General features: G+C 44.3%; 6 non-coding genes across 6 annotated transcripts; all 6 read right to left on the reverse strand.

Moving 5' to 3' along the window:
* Nucleotides 1–7,445: 7,445 nt before the first annotated feature.
* Nucleotides 7,446–7,517, reverse strand: TRNAC-GCA (transfer RNA cysteine (anticodon GCA)). Its single transcript has one exon. It is a non-coding gene; the product is annotated as a tRNA-Cys (tRNA).
* Nucleotides 7,518–9,613: 2,096 nt separating this feature from the next.
* Nucleotides 9,614–9,685, reverse strand: TRNAC-GCA (transfer RNA cysteine (anticodon GCA)). Its single transcript has one exon. It is a non-coding gene; the product is annotated as a tRNA-Cys (tRNA).
* A 1,012-nt stretch (nucleotides 9,686–10,697) lies between these two features.
* Nucleotides 10,698–10,769, reverse strand: TRNAC-GCA (transfer RNA cysteine (anticodon GCA)). The gene has a single exon. It is a non-coding gene; the product is annotated as a tRNA-Cys (tRNA).
* Nucleotides 10,770–11,782: 1,013 nt separating this feature from the next.
* On the reverse strand, nucleotides 11,783–11,854 carry TRNAC-GCA (transfer RNA cysteine (anticodon GCA)). Its single transcript has one exon. It is a non-coding gene; the product is annotated as a tRNA-Cys (tRNA).
* Nucleotides 11,855–12,865: 1,011 nt separating this feature from the next.
* On the reverse strand, nucleotides 12,866–12,937 carry TRNAC-GCA (transfer RNA cysteine (anticodon GCA)). Its single transcript has one exon. It is a non-coding gene; the product is annotated as a tRNA-Cys (tRNA).
* Nucleotides 12,938–13,948: 1,011 nt separating this feature from the next.
* Nucleotides 13,949–14,020, reverse strand: TRNAC-GCA (transfer RNA cysteine (anticodon GCA)). The gene has a single exon. It is a non-coding gene; the product is annotated as a tRNA-Cys (tRNA).
* Between the last annotated feature and the right edge of the window lie 570 nt (nucleotides 14,021–14,590).

Consider the following 14,590-nt stretch of genomic DNA (forward strand, 5'->3'; position numbering starts at 1 on the left):
TCTCAACACACTCCCCAAGGATGGGAACCGGAAACAGTTCTGAACTTTTGGAAGACGGGAGGGAGTGACCCTCCCGGCCGTATTTATTAAAATATGAAACAAAATTAAAACATTAAAATAACAGTTTCATATTATGTACAATTTCATTACCACATTGCGATGTTTGGCTAACCTTAACATATTCTCTAATACAAAGGTTCTCCTAGCCGAACTAACATCCTACAAAACATTAACTTGAAATTTTGAAATTGTACATCCTAACGTTTAAGGGCCAACGGCAAGGTCGTAACCGGTGTCAAGATCCCTAAACCAGGAATATCCCCCTCACTTGTGAGGGGCGACCGCACAGAGGTGTACCTCAAGTGCAACTACCAATTTCCCTTGACTTGACGGGGGCCCCAATAAACTTGACGCCACTTAAAGGTCGTCCGAGGACTCGTGTGAGGTATCTAGAAGGTAGCGTAGACCCCCTCCCAAACCCCACACAACTTACCACATCTGCCGTCGCAGATATCCTGGCTCCGGGAAATTCCCCAGGAGGGGGCTGTAGCCCCTCCTACCCAGGAAGGGGCCTTGACCGCCTTTCCTTTCCTTTCGGCGTCCCAACCTTAGAAGGGACCGCCTACCCGTTGAGGGGCCAATGGCCACCTCCCTCGAGCGCTCCCATCCGTAATGGGTGACGCCCACTCATAGGGATCTACCAATTAGTGCTCACCGATCATGACCTTACCGCCCGACCAAAAATAAATACGACAATTTAACTAAAATCACTCAATTACAAACAACCATAAACCATTTCACGTATCATTACTGATCAATACTAGTGCAGAATTACTTTATTTGAAAAAACGTACTGTAGCTGACCATTCTTTATTGCATACTCAAAATAACACGACAATCACCACAACCTGCAAGAAATAGAATTACCACATCAAAACTTTATTCAAAACAACTGGCTGTCCTCAGGGGCTGGTGGGTGGGTCAAAATTGGCTCTTCGTTCCGTCTCGAGCTCACGTGCAGCGAGGGGGGGCAGCTTCAGAGCACAGGAACAAGAGGATGCGTTCTTGGCTTGTTGCTCCTTTTATCCGTCTTCAGGGCGGGCGTAAACCCGCCCCTGCCTGCCCCTAGGGCGTGGCCGGCCGCGTCAGTGTCTAGGCCAGCCCACTCTAGGGCGGGAAAAAACGCGCCCCGGCTACGCCGCTTCGGGCATACCAGCCGAGGCTCGCCTCCCGCCCAAAAATGGCTTCCCGGGGGGCTCGTGGTACTCAGCCATACGTTCGGGGGGACCGAATGGTCGCCCCTTTCCATATGGCCGAGATACCCGCCACCCCCTCTCAACACACTCCCCAAGGATGGGAACCGGAAACAGTTCTGAACTTTTGGAAGACGGGAGGGAGTGACCCTCCCGGCCGTATTTATTAAAATATGAAACAAAATTAAAACATTAAAATAACAGTTTCATATTATGTACAATTTCATTACCACATTGCGATGTTTGGCTAACCTTAACATATTCTCTAATACAAAGGTTCTCCTAGCCGAACTAACATCCTACAAAACATTAACTTGAAATTTTGAAATTGTACATCCTAACGTTTAAGGGCCAACGGCAAGGTCGTAACCGGTGTCAAGATCCCTAAACCAGAAATATCCCCCTCACTTGTGAGGGGCGACCGCACAGAGGTGTACCTCAAGTGCAACTACCAATTTCCCTTGACTTGACGGGGGCCCCAATAAACTCGACGCCACTTAAAGGTCGTCCGAGGACTCGTGTGAGGTATCTAGAAGGTAGCGTAGACCCCCTCCCAAACCCCACACAACTTACCACATCTGCCGTCGCAGATATCCTGGCCCCGGGAAATTCCCCAGGAGGGGGATGTAGCCCCTCCTACCCAGGAAGGGGCCTTGACCGCCTTTCCTTTCCTTTTCGGCGTCCCAACCTTAGAAGGGACCGCCTACCCGTTGAGGGGCCAATGGCCACCTCTCTCGAGCGCTCCCATCCGTAATGGGTGACGCCCACTCATAGGGATCTACCAATTAGTGCTCACCGATCATGACCTTACCGCCACAGGACGGATAGTTGACCGGCTATCCGGACCCCCCACACACTCCTACCTAAAGGTCATGTCTTAAAGTCCCCAGCCAAGCTATCAGGTCTCCTATGAGTAACTCGTTCCCCACCCGGGACAAATGAACACCATCACCCAAATACATACTGTCCCCTTTAATACAACCATGCGAAATAGAATGCAGTGTACTTGAAAGGAACAATCGACTCACTTTATTATTAATCTTCCTTACTGAATGATTCAGAGCAGAAACTGAAAGAGCCCCCCGCCACACTTTTCGCGGGATCATATGGGACCATGCAATTGTGCACCCTGGAACTCTTCTCGCTAACCAACTTACAGTGGAAAGCATTGCCTCAAGAAGTAGTCGTCTACCAGTGGACACCAAATCGTTGCCCCCAAGATGTACTATGACTATAGCCGGCGGTGACCTCGTCCGCCCTAACAAACCCTCAAAAAATGATTGAAACTGGTCAATACAGAGCCCGCCCTTTCCGTAGAAGGACACACTGTACCCGTATTCCCCAGCCACGTGAATCATGTCACCTGCTTTGAATACGTCCGCGGCCCGCCTCACGTATGAGTGGCCCACGACCCACACCTCCTTTTTCACAGCCGGTGATGTCTGACCGCTGACCCGGTGTTGGGTCGACTGCACAGTCCGCCCCGCCTCGTAGGCTTGCGCAACTGAAAACCAAATAAAAACAAGAAGCGTGAGTACATCATTACAGCTTCACAACATGTGCAACCGCACATACCTTTTATAACAGTTCGAGGACCAACGCCCCACACGTTTAACTTGTTCGACATTCAGACCCCTGGCTGTAGCCTCTGTAGCAGCCCCTATCCGAAAGGAATGGGTCCCAAACACGCCGGGGTTCAAGCCCGCAGCGGAAATTGACATGGCAAGCACCCGCTGAAACTGAAACCTCGTCAGTGGGGTGGTGTCAGCGTGTCTCAACAAAGTTTGCGCTAAATATTCCTCTACGCAACTTACCGGGCACATGGAGGACCCGGGAATCCTTTGTATGATTATGCAGTCCCCCATCGCACCCTGGTCGGTCTTGGACCTGACAAACGAGATGGACATTGTCTCCCCTCTGACCTGAACGTGCTCTCGGCACAGTCCCCCCGTCACATCCCGCTTGTTCCTCGCCACCAGTTCGCTTACCCGCATAGCCCCATGGAATGCCAGCGCAAAAGCGGCTCGGAATAACACTGTTTCATACTGGGATGAACACGTTGAAGGGAGTACAGATAATAACAGGGCCAGCCTATCCAGACCTATCGGGCGCCTTTCATCTACTCTGCGACCCTCAAGGCGTTGCCACCCACGTAGTGCTTTTTGTACAACGAAAGACGCTGTCGGGTCCTGGATCCCATAAGCCCTCGCCACAAAGGAAATGGCTGCCCGATGCCTCTGGGCCGTAGCCACAGATTTGCCTGCCTGATGTAAAGACAGCAGGAAATTTACTACCCACTCCTCCTGGCCCCAAAGCTCCCCTCCAGCAGTCCCCAAAAAGGCCAAATAGGAACGAAACGCCCCTTCATATGCCTTCCTTGTCCTGGGTGCTAAACTCTCTCCCACGAGGTTTCGTAGTTCGGGGCACCGAGAGACCAGAGAGCTTCGGGAAAGGGTGCCGCCACCGGGTCCGCTGTGGGCAGAAAACCCCAGAAGGCCTGCATACGGAAACGAGAAAGCGCATCAGCCGCTTGGTTCATCACTCCCGGCACATGTCTTGCCTTAAATAGGACATTCAATTGCATACACAACAAGACAATTTCTTTGAGCAGCCTCAGTATCCATTTGCATCGTGCCGCCTGGCTATTGATACACTCAACCACGGTCATGTTATCAGACCAGAATACCACAGAGTGATCTCTAAACCCCTCAGGCCAAGTTTTCAGGGCCACCAGAATGGGGAACAGTTCAAGAAAAGCAATGTTACTCGTCAGCCCACCCTCATGCCACCATGACGGCCATTGTTGAGCCGACCATTGTGTGCCAAATATGGCACCAAAACCAATGCTCCCTGCCGAATCTGTCCACAGCCCCAGCTCTTCGGAGGACACCGCCGGTTTGTTCCAGACAACGCGACCATTGAAATCCGCCAGAAATGCCAACCAAATGCGCATGTCCTGGCGAACCTCGGCCGAGAGCCTCGTGCGATGGTGACCCTCCTTCAGGCCGACCATGGCCTGAGCGATCGAGCGGGAAAAGGGGCGGGCCATCGGTATTACTCTCAGGGCAAAATTCAGCTGTCCCACCAATTGTTGTAATTGCTGCAGCTTAACCTTAGACTGACTAATACACGTTTCCAGGGATGCCCTGAACCTTAGCACTTTTTCTCTTGGTAAACGAAAACAACCCTCCTCCGAGTCGAGCTCGATCCCCAGAAACTCGAGGCAAGTCGAAGGACCCACAGTCTTACCTGGTGCCAATGGCACACCAAAATGATTCATTAAGACACAAAATTCATTCAAAGCCTGACCACATTCCGGATCCCCGGCTGCCCCTAGAAACAAAAGTCATCGAGATAATGCATAACCTGTTGAAACCCCGTCTTCCTTATGAAGACCCGTTGCAAGAAACAACTGAACTGCTCAAAATAGGTACAAGATATAGAGCACCCCATTGGCATACATCTATCCATGTAATAGTGTCCCTGAAACATGAAACCAAGAAGACGCTGATCGTCTGGATGTACCGGGAGCAACCGGAACGCTGACTCGATATCAGATTTCGCCATCAGCGCACCGGGCCCTAGGCGATTCAATATGGCTACGGCCTCATCGAAAGATGCATACCGCACTGAACACACTTCCGGGTCTATCGCATCGTTTACGGAAAGACCGCGTGGGGCTGACAAATTATGTATCAGCCGAAACTCACCCGGGTCCTTCTTGGGGACCACCCCTAAAGGGGAACAAACAAAGTTAGCAACCGGTGGCACGTTAAACGGACCGGCGACTCGACCTCGAGCCACCTCTTTCCCAATCTTCTCTTGTACCACGGTCGTGTGCTGCAAGACTGATATTTGGTTTTTACATTTCGCTAAACCCTGAAACTCCCCCACTGGGATGCGGAAACCATATGAAAACCCGTACCGCAACACCCCAGCGGAAGCGTGATCCCGGTATTCGCTGAGCCAAGGAATCATTGCCATGGTATCAATCGGAGTAGGTAAAGGCGCCCCTCGGACTATTTCAGACCTGTTTGGCGCCTCCTCTACCCCCGTTATCACCCGTTTTGGCTCTGCACATGGACTCAGGATGGGACGCTTGCCCACACCCACTACATTCGTGCCTAAATTTGCATGACCCCTGGGGCCTCGTACATTTACCCCTGTTAAAGTTCCAACAAATCCCCCTTTTACCTGTGGTGCCGTTCGGCCTGGAGTGGTAGTCGTTACTCGCACCCGATCGAAAGGGCGTCCCAGCATATTGGCGGGAGGACTCCCCCACACTACTCCCTACCAATGGCAAATTCAACATACCAGTATCCTCCATTTTTGACCATGACACAGAATCGTAACAATCCCACGTTAAGTTTTTATCATGTTCTTTCGCTTTTCTGAAAATATTATCATAACAGAACCACTGATTGCCCCCATATGACACAGAATACCCCATGATCCGTGACTGATAAATCGGCAATTCAGACAGCAATTCGGGCCTACGTTCGCCCAGGATGGATGTAAAAATCCCCCACGCCTTGCCCCAATTGCCAATGTTTTCATTTACCTTGAAGATGGCCATCTTTGCGCGCCAAACACTCGGATGCATGAGCTCCTTTTGGCTCTTAACATGCTCCATCTCATAATGATCGGTAAGCAACGAGAAGATGTTTACATACTCATCTGCCCATATCTTCTCCTTAATAGCTAGAGGGACATGTTGACCCAACTTTTCCCTTCGTGACGGGGCAGACTCGTCCCTCGCAATCGGCAATGGCCGCTTACCTGAACCGGAAGCTGTATCTGCGGCTGAGCCTATCCCAGGTGGCTTTCCTCCTGCCGCAGCCGGCGTGATAACTGGCGATGCTGCCTTCGCCGCCTCCCTTGTTTCACGCAGTTGCCTCATCAAAACCCGTGCGTCGTCAGCCGTGGCGCCCTCGTTATTTTTTCCCAACCACGCTGCTAATTGTGCTGCCAGCTCGGGCGGCATACCCTCCCCGGACACGGGGGTGACCACCACGAGAATCGGATTCCCCTCCGCCGGCACCGGAGTTGGCTCTTCGAGTGGGGTACAGGGAACCGGGATGTCCCCTCCAGCTGCTCCCCTTCTGGGCCTCTTGCCTTTTCCTCCCGGAGCTGCTCCAGCCAACGGACGTTTCGGTCCCTCTTCCCCGTCTTTCTCCGCCATTCGCTTCTTTAGGTCGGTCACCTCCTTCATAAGAACACGCAGCATCTGGTCGGTAGTCATTCGCTTTCCAACTTTCTTAGGCATTCCCCAACAGAGTATCTGTAAGACAAACAAGAAAGATTACCACACTCAAAATTGGCTCTTCGTTCCGTCTCGAGCTCACGTGCAGCGAGGGGGTGCAGCTTCAGAGCACAGGAACAAGAGGATGCGTTCTTGGCTTGTTGCTCCTTTTATCCGTCTTCAGGGCGGGCGTAAACCCGCCCCTGCCTGCCCCTAGGGCGTGGCCGGCCGCGTCAGTGTCTAGGCCAGCCCACTCTAGGGCGGGAAAAAACGCGCCCCGGCTAAATTACGATGGAAAAACATTTCTACATACCACTACAATTCGGTATTTGGAAGGAACACCCAAACACCCCTTTCAAGTACCTTCGATTTAATACATCAAAAAAAGCCACTTTGTGCTTGCAACTGGCCTGATTCTTCAGACCAGCCTTCTTGCAACTGCAACGAGGGTTTGTACATCTTGCACGTAGGCAGAGCTTTCAAGGAGAAATTAAATAGTTCCTAAGTTGCACAAAAATGAAGTGCTTCAAACAAACACATACTTTGTATGGACAGAGAAGAGATGGAATATATGTAAGACTGAGGACACAGGTGTAATGAGAAATAGATTGATTGCATAGCTGCCCAGTATTCTAAGCCATTTCTTTAGTGCGATTCAAGAGAGCACCAAACAGTATAACAAATTTGTCAATTGGTTTCATAGTCCATTCCCTTTGTTTAGAGCTGTGAAAGGTAGAGCCGAATTCCAAAATAGATCAATGATGTTTCAGAAATTTCCCATAGGGAATACCAAGCCCAGTGTAAAAAATGCAGTTACTCACAAGTTTTAATCAGCAACACTGTAATGTTATTAAAGTGTAACATCCAAGGGAACACTGACTATGTCAAAGATGATCCAAATGGGATTCATGAATATTCCCAACTACAAACAGCAGATTCAAAATAGTATGAGGGGACACCCGGATTTGAACCAGGGACATCTTGATCTGCAGTCAAATGCTCTACCACTGAGCTATATCCCCGGCTTTTCAGTAAAATCAGAATGACATAATATCAGTACATCATGAAAGAGTGAGAGGATCATGCTAAGTTGTGCCGGAAAGTACAGGCTTGAAACTGTGGAACAGGAGAAGTAGTCCTTAATATTATTTATTAAAGTAAAACTGGATCATTTAAAAAAACAGATTAATTTGTTTCATTGCTATTTTATTTGAATAGGCAGTGGTACATAAGACCAATGCCTCTACATACAATGATTGTTTTGAAACATTCTTAAAGGGGAAGAGGTTTTTACGTGACACATTATCATTTGATGATTGGTTACCACAATCACCGAGATGGTGGTGAAGTATGATTGTTTTTTGGCCAAATTACGATGGAAAAACATTTCTACATACCACTACAATTCGGTATTTGGAAGGAACACCCAAACACCCCTTTCAAGTACCTTCGATTTAATACATCAAAAAAAGCCACTTTGTGCTTGCAACTGGCCTGATTCTTCAGAACAGCCTTCCTGCAACTGCAACGAGGGTTTGAACATCTTGCACGTAGGCAGAGCTTTCAAGGAGAAATTAAATAGTTCCTACGTTGCACAAAAATGAAGTGCTTCAAACAAGCACATACTTTTAATGCACAGGGAAAAGCTGGAATATATGTAAGACTGAGGACACAGGTGAAATGAGAAATAGACTGACTGCATCGCTGCACAGTATTCTAAGCCATTTCTTTAGTGCGATTCAAGAGAGCACCAAACAGTATAACAAATTTGTCAATTTGTTTCATAGTCCATTCCTTTTCTTTAGTGCTGTAAAAGGAAGAGCCAAATTCCAAAATAGATCAATGATCTTTCAGAAATTTCCCAAAGGGAATACCAAGCCGAGTGTTAAAACTCCATTTACTCACAGGTTTTGAGCAGCAAACTATGTAATGCTATTAAAGTGCAATATCCAAGAGAACACTGACTCTGTCAAAGATGATCCAAAAGGAATTGATGAAAAGTCCCAACTACAAACAACAGAATCAAAATAGTCTGAGGGGACACACAGATTTGAACCAGGGACCTCTTGATCTGCAGTCAAATGCTCTACCACTGAGGTATATCCCCAGCTTCTCAGTAAAATCAGAATGACATAATATCAGTACATCATGAAAGAGTGAGAGGATCATGCTAAGTTGTGCCGGAAAGTACAGGCTTGAAACTGTGGAACAGGAGAAGTAGTAGTTAATATTATTTATTAAAGGAAATCTGTATCATTTAAAAAACGGATTAATTTGTTTCATTGCTATTTTATTTGAATAGGCAGTGGTACATAGGACCAATGCCTCTACATACAATGATTGTTTTGAAACATTCTTAAAGGGGAAGAGGTTTTTACGTGACACATTATCATTTGATGATTGGTTACCACAATCACCGAGATGGTGGTAAAGTATGATTGTTTTTTGGCCAAATTACGATGGAAAAACATTTCTACATACCACTACAATTCGGTATTTGGAAGGAACACCCAAACACCGCTTTTAAGTACCTTCGATTTAATACATCAAAAAAAGCCACTTTGTGCTTGCAACTGGCCTGATTCTTCAGACCAGCCTTCTTGCAACTGCAACGAGGGTTTGTACATCTTGCACGTAGGCAGAGCTTTCAAGGAGAAATTAAATAGTTCCTAAGTTGCACAAAAATGAAGTGCTTCAAACAAACACATACTTTGTATGGACAGAGAAGAGATGGAATATATGTAAGACTGAGGACACAGGTGTAATGAGAAATAGATTGATTGCATAGCTGCCCAGTATTCTAAGCCATTTCTTTAGTGCGATTCAAGAGAGCACCAAACAGTATAACAAATTTGTCAATTGGTTTCATAGTCCATTCCCTGTGTTTAGAGCTGTGAAAGGTAGAGCCGAATTCCAAAATAGATCAATGATATTTCAGAAATTTCCCATAGGGAATACCAAGCCCAGTGTAAAAAATGCAGTTACTCTCAAGTTTTATTCAGCAACACTGTAATGGTATTAAAGTGTAACATCCAAGGGAACACTGACTCTGTCAAAGATGATCCAAATGGGATTCATGAAAATTCCCAACTACAAACAGCAGATTCAAAATAGTATGAGGGGACACCCGGATTTGAACCAGGGACCTCTTGATCTGCAGTCAAATGCTCTACCACTGAGCTATATCTCCAGCTGTCAACCAAGATCAGAATGACAATATATCAGTACATCATGAAAGAGTAGGAGGATCATGCTAAGTTGTGCCGGAAAGTACAACCTTGAAACTGTGGAACTGTAGAAGTAGTTCTTAATATTATTTATTAAAGGAAAAATGGATCATTAAAAAAAATATATGTATTTGTTTGATTGGTATTTTATTTGAATAGGCAGTGGTACATAGGACCAATGCCTGCACTTAAAATGTTTGTTTTGAAACATTCTCAAAGGGGAAGAGGTTTTTACGGGATACCTTATTGTTTCATGTTTGGTTACCACAATCACTCAGATGGTGATGAAGTATGATTGTTTTGGGTCACATTACGGTGGAAAAACATTTCTACATACCACTGCAATTCGGTATTTGGAAGGTACACCCAAACACCCCTTTCACGGACCTTCGATTTAAAACATCAGAAAAAGCCACTTTGTGCTTGCAAATGGCCTGATTCTTCAGGCCAGCCTTCTTGCAACTGCAACAATGGTTCGTACATCTTGCACGTAGGCAGAGCATTTAAGGAGAAATTAAATAGTTCCTACGTTGCACAAAAATGAAGTGCTTCAAACAAGCACATACTTTGGATGCACAGGGAAAAGGTGGAATATATGTAAGACTGAGGACACAGGTGAAATGAGAAATAGACTGACTGCATCGCTGCACAGTATTCTAAGCCATTTCTTTAGTGCGATTCAAGAAAGCACCAAACAGTATAAAAAATTTGTCAATTTATTTCATAGTCCATTCCCTTTCTTTAGTGCTGTAAAAGGAAGAGCCAAATTCCAAAATAGATCAATGATCTTTCAGAAAGTTCCCAAATGGAACACCAAGCCGAGTGTTAAAACTGCATTTACTCACAGGTTTTGAGCAGCAAACTCTGTAATGATATTAAAGTGCAATATCCAAGGGAACACTGACTCTGTCAAAGATGATCCAAAAGGAATTGATGAAAAGTCCCAACTACAAACAACAGAATCAAAATAGTCTGAGGGGACACCCGGATTTGAACTAGGGACCTCTTGATCTGCAGTCAAATGCTCTACCACTGAGCTATATCCCCTGCTTTTCAGTAAAATCAGAATGACATAATATCAGTACATCATGAAAGAGTGAGAGGATCATGCTAAGTTGTGCCGGAAAGTACAGGCTTGAAACTGTGGAACAGGAGAAGTAGTAGTTAATATTATTTATTAAAGTAAAACTGGATCATTTAAAAGACGGATTAATTTGTTTCATTGATATTTTATTTGAATAAGCAGTGGTACATAAGACCAATGCCTCTACATACAATGATTGTTTTGAAACATTCTTAAAGGGGAAGAGGTTTTTACGTGACACATTATCATTTGATGATTGGTTACCACAATCACCGAGATGGTGGTGAAGTATGATTGTTTTTTGGCCAAATTACGGAGGAAAAAACTTTTCTACATACCACTACAATTCGGTATTTGGAAGGAACACCCAAACACCCCTTTCAAGTACCTTCGATATAATACATAAAAAAAAGCCACTTTGTGCTTGCAACTGGCCTGATTCTTCAGACCAGCCTTGTTGCAACTGCAACAAGGGTTTGAACATCTTGCACGTAGGCAGAGCTTTCAAGGAGAAATTAAATAGTTCCTACGTTGCACAAAAATCAAGTGCTTGAAACAAGCACATACTTTTAATGCACAGGGAAAAGGTGGAATATATGTAAGACTGAGGACATAGGTGAAATGAGAAATAGACTGACTGCATCGCTGCACAGTATTCTAAGCCATTTCTTTAGTGCGATTCAAGAGAGCACCAAACAGTATAACAAATTTGTCAATTTGTTTCATAGTCCATTCCCTTTCTTTAGTGCTGTAAAAGGAAGAGCCAAATTCCAAAATAGATCAATGATCTTTCAGAAATTTCCCAAAGGGAATACCAAGCCGAGTGTTAAAACTCCATATACTCACAGATTTTGAGCAGCAAACTATGTAATGCTATTAAAGTGCAAAATCCAAGGGAACACTGACTCTGTCAAAGATGATCCAAAAGGAATTGATGAAAAGTCCCAACTACAAACAACAGAATCAAAATAGTCTGAGGGGACACCCGGATTTGAACCAGGGACCTCTTGATCTGCAGTCAAATGCTCTACCACTGAGCTATATCCCCAGCTTTTGAGTAAAATCAGAATGACATAATATCAGTACATCATGAAAGAGTGAGAGGATCATGCTAGGTTGTGCCGGAAAGTACAGGCTTGAAACTGTGGAACAGGAGAAGTAGTAGCTAATATTATTTATTAAAGGAAATCTGTATCATTTAAAAAACTGATTAATTTGTTTCATTGCTATTTTATTTGAATAGGCAGTGGTACATAGGACCAATGCCTCTACATACAATGATTGTTTTGAAACATTCTTAAAGGGGAAGAGGTTTTACGTGACACATTATCATTTGATGATTGGTTACCACAATCACCGAGATGGTGGTGAAGTATGATTGTTTTTTGGCCAAATTACGGAGGAAAAACATTTCTACATACCACTACAATTCGGTATTTGGAAGGAACACCCAAACACCCCTTTCAAGTACCTTCGATTTAATACATCAAAAAAAGCCACTTTGTGCTTGCAACTGGCCTGATTCTTCAGACCAGCCTTCTTGCAACTGCAACGAGGGTTTGAACATCTTGCACGTAGGCAGAGCTTTCAAGGAGAAATTAAATAGTTCCTACGTTGCACAAAAATGAAGTGCTTCAAACAAACACATACTTTGTATGGACAGAGAAGAGATGGAATATATGTAAGACTGAGGACACAGGTGAAATGAGAAATAGACTGACTGCATCGCTGCACAGTATTCTAAGCCATTTCTTTAGTGCGATTCAAGAAAGCACCAAACAGTATAACAAAAATGTCAATTTATTTCATAGTCCATTCCCTTTCTTTAGTGCTGTAAAAGGAAGAGCCAAATTCCAAAATAGTTCAATATTCTTTCAGAAAGTTCCCAAATGGAACACCAAGCCGAGTGTTAAAACTGCATTTACTCACAGGTTTTGAGCAGCAAACTCTGTAATGATATTAAAGTGCAATATCCAAAGGAACACTGACTCTGTCAAAGATGATCCAAAAGGAATTGATGAAAAGTCCCAACTACAAACAATAGAATCAAAATAGTCTGAGGGGACACCCGGATTTGAACCAGGGACCTCTTGATCTGCAGTCAAATGCTCTACCACTGAGTTATATCCCCACCTTTTCAGTAAAATCAGAATGACATAATATCAGTACATCATGAAAGAGTGAGAGGATCATGCTAAGTTGTGCCGGAAAGTACAACCTTGAAACTTTGGAACTGTAGAAGTAGTTCTTAATATTATTTATTAAAGGAAAAATGGATCATTAAAAAAAAATATGTATTTGTTTGATTGGTATTTAATTTGAATAGGCAGTGGTATATAGGACCAATGCCTGCACTTAAAATGTTTGTTTTGAAACATTCTCAAAGGGGAAGAGGTTTTTACGGGATACCTTATTGTTTCATGTTTGGTTACCACAATCACTCAGATGGTGATGAAGTATGATTGTTTTGGGTCACATTACGGTGGAAAAACATTTCTACATACCACTGCAATTCGGTATTTGGAAGGTACACCCAAATACCCCTTTCACGGACCTTCGATTTAAAACATCAGAAAAAGCCACTTTGTGCTTGCAAATGGCCTGATTCTTCAGGCCAGCCTTCTTGCAACTGCAACAATGGTTCGTACATCTTGCACATAGGCAGACCATTTAAGGAGAAATTAAATAGTTCCTACATTGCACAAAAATGAAGTGCTTCAAACAAGCACATACTTTGGATGCACAGGGAAAAGGTGGAATATATGTAAGACTGAGGACACAGGTGAAATGAGAAATAGACTGACTGCATCGCTGCACAGTATTCTAAGCCATTTCTTTAGTGCGATTCAAGAAAGCACCAAACAGTATAACAAAAATGTCAATTTATTTCATAGTCCATTCCCTTTCTTTAGTGCTGTAAAAGGAAGAGCCAAATTCCAAAATAGTTCAATATTCTTTCAGAAAGTTCCCAAATGGAACACCAAGCCGAGTGTTAAAACTGCATTTACTCACAGGTTTTGAGCAGCAAACTCTGTAATGATATTAAAGTGCAATATCCAAGGGAACACTGACTCTGTCAAAGATGATCCAAAAGGAATTGATGAAAAGTCCCAACTACAAACAATAGAATCAAAATAGTCTGAGGGGACACCCGGATTTGAACCAGGGACCTCTTGATCTGCAGTCAAATGCTCTACCACTGAGCTATATCCCCTGCTTTTCAGTAAAATCAGAATGACATAATATCAGTACATCATGAAAGAGTGAGAGGATCATGCTAAGTTGTGCCGGAAAGTACAGGCTTGAAACTGTGGAACAGGAGAAGTAGTCCTTAATATTATTTATTAAAGTAAAACTGGATCATTTAAAAAAACAGATTAATTTGTTTCATTGCTATTTTCTTTGAATAGGCAGTGGTACATAAGACCAATGCCTCTACATACAATGATTGTTTTGAAACATTCTTAAAGGGGAAGAGGTTTTTACGTGACACATTATCATTTGATGATTGGTTACCACAATCACCGAGATGGTGGTGAAGTATGATTGTTTTTTGGCCAAATTACGGAGGAAAAACATTTCTACATACCACTACAATTCGGTATTTGGAAGGAACACCCAAACACCCCTTTCAAGTACCTTCGATTTAATACATCAAAAAAAGCCACTTTGTGCTTGCAACTGGCCTGATTCTTCAGAACAGCCTTCCTGCAACTGCAACGAGGGTTTGAACATCTTGCACGTAGGCAGAGCTTTCAAGGAGAAATTAAATAGTTCCTACGTT

This window comes from Lissotriton vulgaris, chromosome 1_1 (assembly GCF_964263255.1).
Source record: "Lissotriton vulgaris chromosome 1_1, aLisVul1.2, whole genome shotgun sequence".
Taxonomy (NCBI): domain Eukaryota; kingdom Metazoa; phylum Chordata; class Amphibia; order Caudata; family Salamandridae; genus Lissotriton; species Lissotriton vulgaris.